At 31.9% G+C, this 12,530-nt stretch overlaps 1 pseudogene across 1 annotated transcript in view; it reads left to right on the top strand.

Annotated features, from left to right (window-relative positions):
- LOC143224697 (dynein axonemal heavy chain 5-like) overlaps window positions 1–12,530 on the top strand; it is an 81,307-nt pseudogene that overhangs the window by 66,626 nt on the left and 2,151 nt on the right. The window contains exons 27-39 of the transcript XR_013013408.1: window positions 2,326–2,508; window positions 2,665–2,769; window positions 3,276–3,541; window positions 3,961–4,139; window positions 5,191–5,312; window positions 7,064–7,232; window positions 7,684–7,836; window positions 9,458–9,684; window positions 10,093–10,369; window positions 10,741–11,003; window positions 11,446–11,602; window positions 11,840–12,052; window positions 12,300–12,452. The product of XR_013013408.1 is annotated as a dynein axonemal heavy chain 5-like (transcript). The remainder of the gene's footprint in view (window positions 1–2,325; window positions 2,509–2,664; window positions 2,770–3,275; window positions 3,542–3,960; window positions 4,140–5,190; window positions 5,313–7,063; window positions 7,233–7,683; window positions 7,837–9,457; window positions 9,685–10,092; window positions 10,370–10,740; window positions 11,004–11,445; window positions 11,603–11,839; window positions 12,053–12,299; window positions 12,453–12,530) is intronic.

Below are 12,530 nucleotides of genomic sequence, written 5' to 3' on the forward strand. Positions count from 1 at the left end.
TGCCTATAGCCGTTCCAGTGAGACTTTAATGTAGAAATGAATAACAAGCCATTTAGTTGAGAGTAGGGTGGTGGTGTTCCCGCTGATGTAAATGGCATGCTATCCTCCAACGTGAAATGTACAAATACAAGAAAGTGAAATGACAAAATTGCAGGTTTACTCTTTTGATTGGGATTTTTCAACCTACTCCAAAAGGAAATGGGATCCCAGCAGTTGGATTTTATATTTAGAATTGAACTAGTCAACGGAAGTCCTCACAGATGTCTTATGGATGTCTATATTCTTTCCTCAATTATACTCCTTCAGTGTTGTACGTCATGTTGGTATATTGTTATGGTACTTTCCCTCCCACTATCCCTTGATGTTTCTTATTTCTTGGATGTTTATGGATTTGTGGTTCCAGTCAGTTTCACTTATGAAAGAAATGGCTTACATTATGTAGACATCTTTTTTATACCAAATATGGTGTTGCTGAGCCAATCTATCAATTTATCATATTGACGTGCCCCATTAATGAGGCAGTAGATACTAGATTCCATCTGGTCTCATAAACTTGAGATGAAGATGGTAGGATCCTCTTTCCCATCCCTTTCAAATGAAGATGGCTGGTTATTAGATGGTAGTTGACTTGCCACTGGCCTGGATCTGGGATTGTAATTGACTTACCAAAGGTATGATCCTCATCCTACATCCACATGGATATTGGTTTTCAGCAGTATGGATTTTAGATATAGTTGACTTGTCATGTACTGTCTGTCATGCCCTTGCCATTCTACATCTAGGTGCACATCCAATTCATTTTACCCAGTTGTATATTTTCTGAGACTGAGTTTCATAAATATCATATGAATCAGATCACTTTCTGAAGGTAATGTACTGTATTGAAAATTATAATTTTCCTACACTGAAAATGTATTTTCTATAGATACTTATCTTATCTCACACTTTACACCCTTCTTCCCTACTGATAACTGGTTCTTACATCTTCTGCCAAAACTCAAAGTGATTGTTCAGTAGAATTGAATATATGGAGTGGCATGTGGTGCAAGTACATTGCACTGGTATTAGTGGAGGGTTGACACATGGTGATTTGCATGAGAGATACATTGAAATCAGTCAATTCCTATGCTTGTAGCATGTGTCAGGTTTTCTGTTGCATATAGAGGGCAGCACTGAACAAGGATAGTTATTTATATGAAAGGAGGTAAGTACCTATTGAAAATATACTTACAGTGTAGAAAATTTATAATTTTGGCTTGCTTGCTTGCTTCATGAAAAGATGTGTGTGCATGCATACACGGGATAGATAATAATATACAGTTGCACACACTAAGGGTCTACTTATTATGGGTGTAAAATTTCAGGTTTTGGTTATTTTCTGTTGGAGCTATGGCAATCATATTTACTTTCTCTGTTGTTTTTTTTGTTAACTTGAAACATTAAAAAGATGTATGCACGTGGATAAGATAAGTAATAATATCCAGGTGCATACCCTCAGGGTCCACTTAGTATGTATGCACAACTTCAGATTTCTAGATTCTTTTTCCTTTGAACTATGGTGGTCACACACATGCAAGTCCTTTTATTAATAGATTCACACACAAATAATGTATCAAAATTAAAATTGTATTATTTAGTTATTTAGTTTCCAAAGCAAGACATTTTGTGTAAGACTTATGTAAGAATGACCAAAAATCTTGCATTTCTTTTACTTTAAACTTTTATACATATGGTTACATATTGTCTATGCATTAAACTTTGTATAAAATAAAATAATTAATAAAATAATTTTCATATTATAATATCTAATTGTTTCACAATACCAGCACATATCTGTAAGTTAAATATAATTCTAAATTAGATAAATTACAGATTTGCAGATTTGTTATTACATAAGAAAATATGTAAAACTACCTAGAAAAATTTGAAAAAAAACATGAAATATGTTGTTGAATATAGACTGAAATATGACTAAATCAGTTTTTAAAATGAATTTTCTTCACGAAGAGTAAAATGAAATTATAATGAGAAGAAAATTAAACTCCACATATATTTGAAAATTGAAGTGGTTATTTATTCACGGAGAAATCTTGAAGTAGGTAACAGCTTGAAGCATGAATGTGAACTAGATTTTTCTTATTTCACTCTTTAAGTTAAATATTAAAATAATTTGTTATATATTATTTTATTGGAACAATAAAACTTCTCTCATAATTTTGCATGTAATCACTTGGGAAATACCAAATACTGCAAAACATCACATATCAATAAGTATACTAATAATACAGAACTACTTAAAATGATATTTAAACATTTATTTGTTAGGTTATGGTGGGAGACAAGGAATGTGATATTATGCCAGGGTTTATGCTTTATATCACCACCAAACTTCCAAATCCTGTGTATGTGCCTGAAATCAGTGCTAGAACAGCAATTATTGACTTCACTGTCACAATGAAAGGACTGGAGAACCAACTGCTTGGAAGAGTAATTTTAACAGAGAAAGCTGTAAGATTCATTTCATGCTTTAGTTAAATGCTATATGCATTTTGCATACTGAGAAGTCTTTTTACCATTACAAGCATTGTTACATTATTAATGTTATCTTACCAGAAGACTGTTTTATGTTGTGTAGCTAACAGATTTTAAAAATCACAACTTTAGGAGCTGGAGAGTGAAAGGGTGGAGCTATTAGAAGAAGTTATGGAAAATAAGAGAAATATAAAGGAATTAGAAGATAATCTCCTTATACGATTGACAAGTACCGAAGTAAGTGTTACTTAACATGAACTGTTTTTCTCTGATGGATGAGCATTGAAATAAGTAAATGCCACATTATTACATAAAAATAGTTAGTTACCTGGGAAACTTACTCTAAAGGTGATGTTACAGAAGTGTGAGTTTTAGTGTGAAATAACGTTGAACTATAAAATAACATTTTCTTAGTTTGAGTAAAGAATCAATACCTTCTTCTAGTCTAATGAGTAAAAAAAGAAAAATGAGATGGAAGTATTTAGTTGGAATACAAAACTAAATACAACCTTTGATATAGCTATTGTTGAATTAATCCGCTTAAAAATATATTTAAAGAATTTAACCTTATAAAAAATACTAAACACTGTTATGATTGCTTAAATGTTTTGAAATATTAGAAAGATATTTTTATCTTTCCAAAGTTATTTGCAAGTCAGTTTAACAGTGTTGTTGAAGATTCTCTAGATATGTTAGCTTTTTTGTCTAGTTTTTGTGTAAAAAACATTGCATTTTTCCTGCAGGGTTCACTTGTTGATGATGAAGACCTTATTACAGTTTTAAAGGACATGAAAGCAACAGCATTACAAGTAAATCAAAAACTGCAGGTAGCTGCTAACACCCAACAGAAAATTAGTGCTGCTAGGGAGGAATTTCGACCAGTTGCCACTAGGGGGAGCATCTTGTACTTCTTGATTGTAGAAATGAGTGTAGTGAATGTAATGTATCAAACATCACTTCGGCAGTTCCTTGGATTGTTTGATCTCTCTATTTCAAAGTAAATGCTTAAGTCTTTCTATTATATGTCATTTCATTTGAACAGATATTTTATCTACACCTACTACTTTTTGATCTATTTTCTTGGGAGGGAGATGTTATCAACCATCTTTCATTCTTGATGATGAGAAACCCACTTGAAATAAAAATGTATCTCAGAACAGCTGGTGTGGGTATTAACACTTTTATTGATAAGCAGAGAACAATGTTTTGACCTGAAGATGACCTAGGAAGGGTGAAACGTTGTTCTGTATTTATCAATAAAAGTGTTAATACCCATACCAGCTGATCTGAGATAGATAACCCTCCTTCAGTTACCTTTGTTGATAAACATGTAATTAATTAAATAGGCAAATATTAAACTTTTATTCTAAATTTAATTAACTGTTTTGTTGAAAAAACCTTCTGTCTACTGTAAGGTCTTCTCCCAAGCAAGCACACATCTCAAAGAATTGCCAACATCATTCAGTACTTAACCTATGAAGTGTATAAGTATGCAGTACGAGGATTTTATGAAAGACATAAGTTTCTGTTCACACTTTTGTTAGCTTTGAAGATTGATCTTCAAAGTAAGAAAATCTCACATCACCAATTTATTACTTTTATAAAAGGTAAGATTTACAGTTTAGAAGATTGTATTGTAGTTTCAATGGTAATTAACTTTGCAATAGTGTGACATTTTATTCGGGTTTTTAATTGTAAATAGATAAAAGTAAAAGATGCAAACTTACATAGTTTATAAGTTACTAGTTAAGCCTCATTTGGTGCATTCTGTGCAATTTTTGTTCCCTTATTTTAGGAAGGGAAGTTTAAACGACTTTTATTAAGGTGATTCTGAGGATGAATTGGTTGTCATATGTGAATAGGTTAAAAATACTTTAACTTGTTTTTGCTTGAACAAAAGAAGTGTCAGGATTTTAACTGAAATGTTGAAAATAAATAAGATATAAAGATTAGTACATTGGATTTTTTTTTTTTTTCTTTTGAATTCGGAGAGCAATTGGACAAAGGTCAAAGACTTAAAATTTAAAAATAATTAGACATATCTCCTGATGGGTTGAATATCTGTGAAACAAATATCCATGTAGAATGAATGTTTGAGGGATATAGGCTGAATTTAATAATTGTCTTTGTTTGTTTAAGGATGTTAGAAGTGAAATACATCTTTCATGGGCCAAATTCCCCTTCAAAATTCCTATCCTATAATTCATAACTAATATTTTAATTAGATTGATAAAACTTGGCATGCCAACATGTCTGGCTTATCTAAAAAGTGAAGTCATTCTAACTTGAAAGAATATTGCACTGTTTTGGTGGATCTAATGATCTAGAAAAGTTAAATCTCAAGTGTGAAGATGTATCCTTAAAATTTGAAAAAAACCATTTATTTTGTAATAGAAATTAATACCATTCTGTTAAGAAATTCTTGCAAGTAAAAAATATGTTACAATTTCTGTGAGATGAATTTATGCTGTTAAAATTGTTTTTGTATTATATCATGTATAATGTAGCTATTTATATATTGTACTGTAAGAGTTTCGAGGAAAATTGCTTTGAATATTTATTATCTGCAAAGTGGTTACAATCTTCATCTAATCATATTTATCACAGCTTCAATCTTACAACCTTATGTGACTAATGCATTTTCACAATTCAATTTAGGAGGAGCTTCTTTGGACTTGAAAGCTGTTCCTTCTAAACCTTTCAAGTGGATTCTAGACATTACATGGCTCAACCTAGTACAACTGAGTAACCTTCCTGAGTTTGAACACATTTTGAATCAGGTGAGAAATTGTATTTTGAATATTGTAAAACTTATAACTCTTCTCTTGACAGTGGCAATGTTGTGCAACACTTTTCTGTGTTGCATGAAATTATATTTTCAAACAAGACTTAATTATTTAATAATTCTTCACATACATATGTGTGCAGTTTTATGTAAAGATTTTGTTCTATTAACCTACTGAATATGGGTAGGTAAAAGTGCACATAACAACCTTTCTGCAAACTACATTCAAAATTTATACTACTTTATTATTAGTATACATCAGTAAACTTGGCATCAAAATGTAGCTACCAAATCAATGTTTTCCTTTCCTAATATCAGAAGAAAAAGTAAGATAAATTGTCCATCCTCATTTTTCTGTATCACATAACACTTGTTTGCTCAAACTTGCACGTTTGAGGTGTGCATACAAGCTGCACATGTGTTATGTAATTCAACACTTTATTTTACCTAACTTAGCATGTTGAGTTACATATAGTTCACACAGTAATAAAACGATGAAATTAAACAGAAACAAATGTTAACTATTATGAGTCTGAAGCTAATTAGGATAAGAAAATCATATCTTTCTGTTACAATATGCAGTCAGTCTAGAAAGAAGACTAAATTAGATTTATTTTGTTGTTTTGGTGATTACAAAGCAAAATGTGTTAAGAAAGAAAAAGTAACATATGATTGAGTTTTACTTTTTATATTCATTTAGGTTTTAAATGCTATGCAGAAAAATATCTTTAACCTTAACATGAAAATCACTTTCCATTCAGACTACAACTCCTTAAATTCACAGACAAATATTTAGTAGAAATACTTAGTTAAAAAAACAAGTTAAATTTTGTGTACAAAATACTTTTAATGTTTACCAAAAGCTTGCTAAAGTTTGTGAAGTTAAATTTTCCACACTAAGTCATTGTACAGAATGTCTCAAAGTTATCTTTCCTATTTTAAAATGTAGTAAGTAAATAACTAAAAAAATATAACCATGCAGTTTTTAACATCTTGTTACCCAACTCTTGACTGTTTTTATTGCCATGTGTGTTTCATTCCAGTGAAGTGTTACCCTGTAAAATAGCAATTGTGCAAGATGAGGCTCAACACATCATTTGGTTAGCACAGACAAAGTTTGTAACTCTGGTGCAGCATAATTACAGGAAAGAAGCATGGTTGTATGTTAAGGATATCTGTATTACACATGTATAGCAAATATCATGATGCAGCGAAAATCGACTGTATTCAAATATTAGTTAGACATGCTGAAAGCCACTGATGGTGCACATGTAGAAATATACTGACATTTTGAGTTTAGCTACAAGATTTTGAAAGCTGCATGGTTGTATTTCCTTATTCAGTTAATTATTAACTTTTAAAATAGGAAAAATAAGTTTTTGCCACTCTGTATAGTCTTATAGTTACATTGAAAGTTCATTTGGCATAACTGAGCCTTTCTAAAAGAATTAATGAAGATATGGGTTTCCATTTTGTTTCTATGATATTTGTCTTAACTGTTAAACTCAGAAGCGATCAATGTAGTTTATTATAAATGTCTCATCACGTTCCCAAACATTTCTAATTAAAAAAAATATAAGCATGTATTTCAGATTTTTTGTGACTAGTATATTTGAGATCTCTTATAGATCACTGATATGTTAAATGATAAATATATAAGCATAAAAAAGTAAGTGTTACTTATACGTACTAGAACTGTAGCCTCTCTCTCTAGTTATTAGAATTAATTAAGTTTGAGTAATGTAGGTATCAAGCAATGAGAAAGGATGGAAATCCTGGCTGGACACTGATATGCCAGAAGAAGAGCCTCCCCCCGATGATTACGAGCGTCAGTTGGATATATTTGGAAAGTTACTTGTGATAAGGTCATGGTGTCCTGACAGAACTTTATCTCAAGCTAGGAAATACATATCTGGTAAATAAGAGACCTAAATCTCAATCCATGTGACTCTTTCACCTATTTATCTAAGACAAAGGAAATATTACATACAGCATATGGATTAGAATTATTAAAGTTGTAATATTTGGACATATATTGAAAACTAGAAGTCTAAAAGCATATATAGATAAAGTTTCTGAGAGATAATTTAATATGTTAATCTTGTTTTCACCCAACACCTTCTACAGATTAAATTGTGTAATTATTTAAATTTAAAACAATAAAAAGATTCTCCATACATCAGTTTTTACCATCAGCTGTTAAGTTCTAGTTATATAAATTATTTAAGAAATGGTAAAGACAAATATGTCTAAACAATGATGATGTTACAAAAGCAATCAACTTAATAAAAATATAGTACTGGAAATTATTTAAATAATGTTTATGTGAAACTAGAAGTATTAATCAATGTTAATTTTGTTTTCAGAATCACTTGGAGAGGAATATTCTGAAGGGGTTATACTTGACCTAGAAGCCACTTGGCAAGAATCTGATTGTCGTACTCCTCTGATTTGCTTCCTGTCTATGGGAGCTGATCCTTCTGCACAGATTGAAGCACTAGCAAAGAAGTACAAACTTGGTATGGCACACTTTATATACTAATAGCCCTGAAAATGTCTGCACCTCAAACATTTTAGGACATAAGACTGTATACAGATATATAATAATGATACAAGGATAAATGTCTAGACCTTACAGCCTCTTCTTCCACTACAAGTGGTGTTCTGTATGATGGTTATGGACTAAGATATAATATCTTCCACATGCAGCTTTTGCACAATACTCTAAAATTAATGCTGTCCTCTTCCACTGAACATGCTTCCTAACGTTCATCAGTTGTAGGAAGACAACAATTTCTCCTGGAGCCTGTTTGAGGAACCAAAAGTGCAAATGGGATAACATTATTTCCTCTTTGTATGTAACTGATATGTTGATTTAAACATGAGCCTGGATGCTTTGTGTTGATGGAACCAGAACATACCAGCATCGTAGAAAATTGGTATCAGGACGTGTGTGATAGCATACAGAGTTGGAATAGGCGTTTGTCTTAACTATACAGATGTTTAATTTACCTTTATAGCTGTAGTCTGCAACAACCATAAACCCCTTGGAGAAACGTTCTTTCATACTTTGTACCATTTTTTAAATTCAAGAGATGTTGTTGGCCCTGAAGTACACACATGCTTTGTCCAGTATGATGTCTTCCTTTCATTTAATGTAAGTAAGCTCCTGCTCATACAGCCTTCCACAGGTGGTGTGAGATAAACTGTGAACTTGTGTCATTTTTGTAGACCTGACTCTATGTGAATTTTTACAGTTTCATGGGTAGTTCCTACTTAAGTTCGAATAAACACTGTGTTCTTGGGTGATTTCCAGTAGCCATCGTGGAGTATTCTGTTTTGTTTTTTACCTACTGGAGTCATGTCTTTCTCTGCTTCATTCAGCTGTTTCAAACTACAGATATTTTCCAATATGTTAACATGTTACGCTTTTATAGTTGCACAAGGGCTAGCTTGAAGTACTATCTAACTTTAGAAATTGTTATACTTCAACTGAATTGCAAACAAGGGTTTTAACTTTTGTAATGTGATTGGATATTCAGATTATTAACGTAAATTATGCTATAACCAATGCACAGCAAAATGTGTTGCCTAATAATTGGCAGAAATAAAGAGGAAAGGAATGTTTGGTATGAAAGTTACAGTTGTAGGGCAGTTCACTACTATATATTTCATTTCTAGCCATTTCATTACTAGGGTATTTTGCTACCTGTACAAGATACGTACAAATGACTCAGCAAATAAACTCCACTTTCTTCACGGAATTGCTCACAGCCCAAATCATTTCATTTCTATAAGGTTCAGATCTTTTATGATTTTAAATTAAATGTTTTACCACTTAAGAGCCTTTTTATTTGGAAAGAGTGTTTCTCTAATGAACTAATGTAATGGAGATTATGACAAAATTATCATGTAGCAAAATGTTTGGTGACTAACTGTCCAGCCACCAAAATTAAAAATGTTTTTTTTCAACAACCGTGACTAGAAATATTTCATGGAGAACATTTACCAGATATAATTATTGAAATAATCAGTTGGTTATTATATATGAGGAAAGAATGTTGATTTGTTTTCTTATAACATGATTTGTAAGGTTTTATAATTTTCATGAAATAAAAAAGGATGATGGTTTTTTACCAGAATGTAGAGCAATTTCTATGGGCCAAGGGCAGGAGTTTCATGCAAGAAGATTACTAAACCAGTCTATGAATGTAGGTGGATGGGTTCTCCTTCAGAACTGTCACCTGAGTTTACAGTTTTGTGAAGAAGCTCTTGATGCAGTAATGGAAACTGAAAGCATGCATGAATCTTTTAGACTGTGGATAACTACGGAAGTTCACCCACAATTTCCTATAGGTTTATTACAGGTACGTATATCATACTTTAAACAAGACTTGGTGGACTTTAGACCATCCATACTATATACCAAAAAAGACTGCCTTCATTACACTGTTAACAGTGAAAGTACTCAACTGCTGAAAGAATGTACTCTAATCATTATAAGTAAGATAGATTTAACAATGGTCATTGTTGAGCAGAAGTTAATATTAATTGCAATAGATTTTAATCACTTGGCATAAAAAAGTGACATTTACTTGATCTTGAATATAAGAAAAGAATCAAGACATAAATAACGTAATTTTGACTATGTGATAAAATACTGTATCATAATAGCAGAATTCTAGGTATGCCAAAGTTCAAAGCTCTATTGGCAATTTAATTTAGAGTAACTCTTTTTGCACTTTCTAAACTTTTACTTCACATTCACATCATAGTTGTCAATCAAGTTCACTAATGAGCCACCTCAAGGAATAAAAGCCAGCTTAAAGCGAACATATGCAAGTTTGCCTCAAGATACACTTGAGTATAGTGCATTACCTCAGTGGCAGCCACTTCTGTTTGCTGTGGCATTTCTCCATACTATAGTTCAGGAACGGCATAAGTTTGGGCCTCTTGGATGGAACATTCCCTCACGAGTTCAATCAGGCTGACTTTTCAGCATCGGTGCAATTTCTTCAAAAATTCTTAGATGATTTGGATCCCAAAGGGTTAGCATTTATATACTTTTTATAGTTGTAAAACTTAATATGGTAATGAAAGGATTTTAATCTGTTAAATAACTGAAAACTGATTAAACTTGTGTGGCAGTTTATAATTGTAGTTTGTTTTTTTCCCACTTGGGTAATAAATATGCGTTGTTAACATGTATGAAGAGTGTTTCTTTGTTATTTTTTTACATCTAAACCTCAGACTTAAGGTACAAAATTACCAACATAATAGTAACAGAAAAGTCTATCTCAAAATGTTAACAAAATATGTATTTTGCTGAATACCATTTGAGAATGGTAGTTCTCACTAGGTTTCAGTGTAAAATAATGTGTATAGGTTAATACCCTTTGAATATGGTAAATATAATTTTCCAGGGGGTTTGCTGGAAAACTATTTCATACATGCTGGGAGAGGTTCAGTATGGTGGTCGAGTCACTGATGACTTTGACAACCGACTTTTGAATACATATACAGATGTGTGGTTTGGAGAACAACTTTTTAAGCCAGATTTTGAGTTCTTTAAAAGTTACTCTGTGCCCAGTTGCAACACTACACAGCAGTATCTGGATTATATCAACAACTTGCCATCTACAGATTCTCCCGAGGTGTTTGGATTACATACAAATGCTGATATAACGTAAGTCTTCATTTTGCATCATAAGTGAAATAAATTACATATTAGTTCTTTAATTTTTATAGTTTTTTCCATTAGAATTGACTGGCACCTCTGCCTAGATTTAGCACAAAGACTAAACTACATGTGATATGCTACAACTTTATTCAATGATATAGTCTAAAACTAGTCTACAGGGAACAAAACTGTACTGTAATTTATTCACTGGCCATGATATATCAGTGAGCTTTGTTTGAAATTTTTATAATGTTATAGTAGAACTAAGTGTTACCACATGCTCATAATTTCTCTCTTTTTATATAAATCATTTTTTAACACCACAGTTACTCTTTAATATGAAAATGTGTTTTTGGTAAAGAAAGATTATCTAGAATTGGCATTTCTTCATAAAAAATTTTTCAAAGGGTAAACCTAAACTATATATCCATAATGTATGGCTGACTAGATACCAGATAAACACAGTAAAAGAAGTATTGAACACGATTTTGAGTGTTCAGCCAAAGGACACAAGTAGCCAAGGTGGAGAAACAAGAGAAGCTGTTGTCTACCGAATGGCTAATGACATGTTGAGTAAACTACCTCCTGATTACATTCCCTATGAAGTAAGCCTGTTTCAGTCCACTTTCAATATAAAATCTATTTAGTAAGTGTATTATGTGAAACTTACCCTTGGTGTCATTGATTTTTTTAATTTCATTAACTAAAGCAATTTTTTACCATAAACCAAACTCACTAATATTTTCATTATTTACTAACAACGTGTAAATACTTTCTTTGACCCTAATATTTTAATGATTAATATCCAAGTTAAACTTGAGTGTTCTTCCTTTGCTTTATAGGTTAGGAAACGACTTAAAAAATTTGGGCCATTAGCTCCCATGAATATCTTCTTGAGACAAGAGGTAGATCGTATGCAAAGAGTGATTTCAACTGTACGTTCAACACTGTTGGATCTAAAATTGGCTATTGAAGGCACTATAATAATGAGTGAAGGACTAAGAGATGCTTTAGATTCTATGCATGATGCTCACACTCCAGCAGTGTGGAGAAAGGTATTACTTTTAGTTTTAAAAAAAACACAACAAAAGTTATATCATGTATGTTAAACATATCTTAACCACAGCAAGTTTTTTTTTTCATTTTAAGTGGTGCTACAGGAGCAGATGAGATTTAGGATTATTATGTTTTATTAAGCTGTGATATTTACTTCTTTCTAAATATGTATATGTGTGTGTGCACTTTTCCATGTATTAGTAGTTTTAGGAGAAAACTCTTATTTAATAAGAATTTTGTTCACAGATATCTTGGGAATCCAGTACCCTTGGCTTCTGGTTTACAGAGTTGTTAGAAAGGGATGCCCAGTTTCGGCAATGGTGCTTCGAAGGACGGCCAAATGTCTTCTGGATGACTGGTTTTTTTAACCCACAAGGTTTCCTCACAGCAATGAGACAGGTGTGGGAAAAAGTTGGTAATCCCTTGGGTTTAGAATTTAACCAGAAAGTTTTCCTTCATATTTTCCACAGCATCATG

This window comes from Tachypleus tridentatus, chromosome 1 (assembly GCF_004210375.1).
Source record: "Tachypleus tridentatus isolate NWPU-2018 chromosome 1, ASM421037v1, whole genome shotgun sequence".
In the NCBI taxonomy this organism is placed as follows: Eukaryota; Metazoa; Arthropoda; class Merostomata; order Xiphosura; family Limulidae; genus Tachypleus; species Tachypleus tridentatus.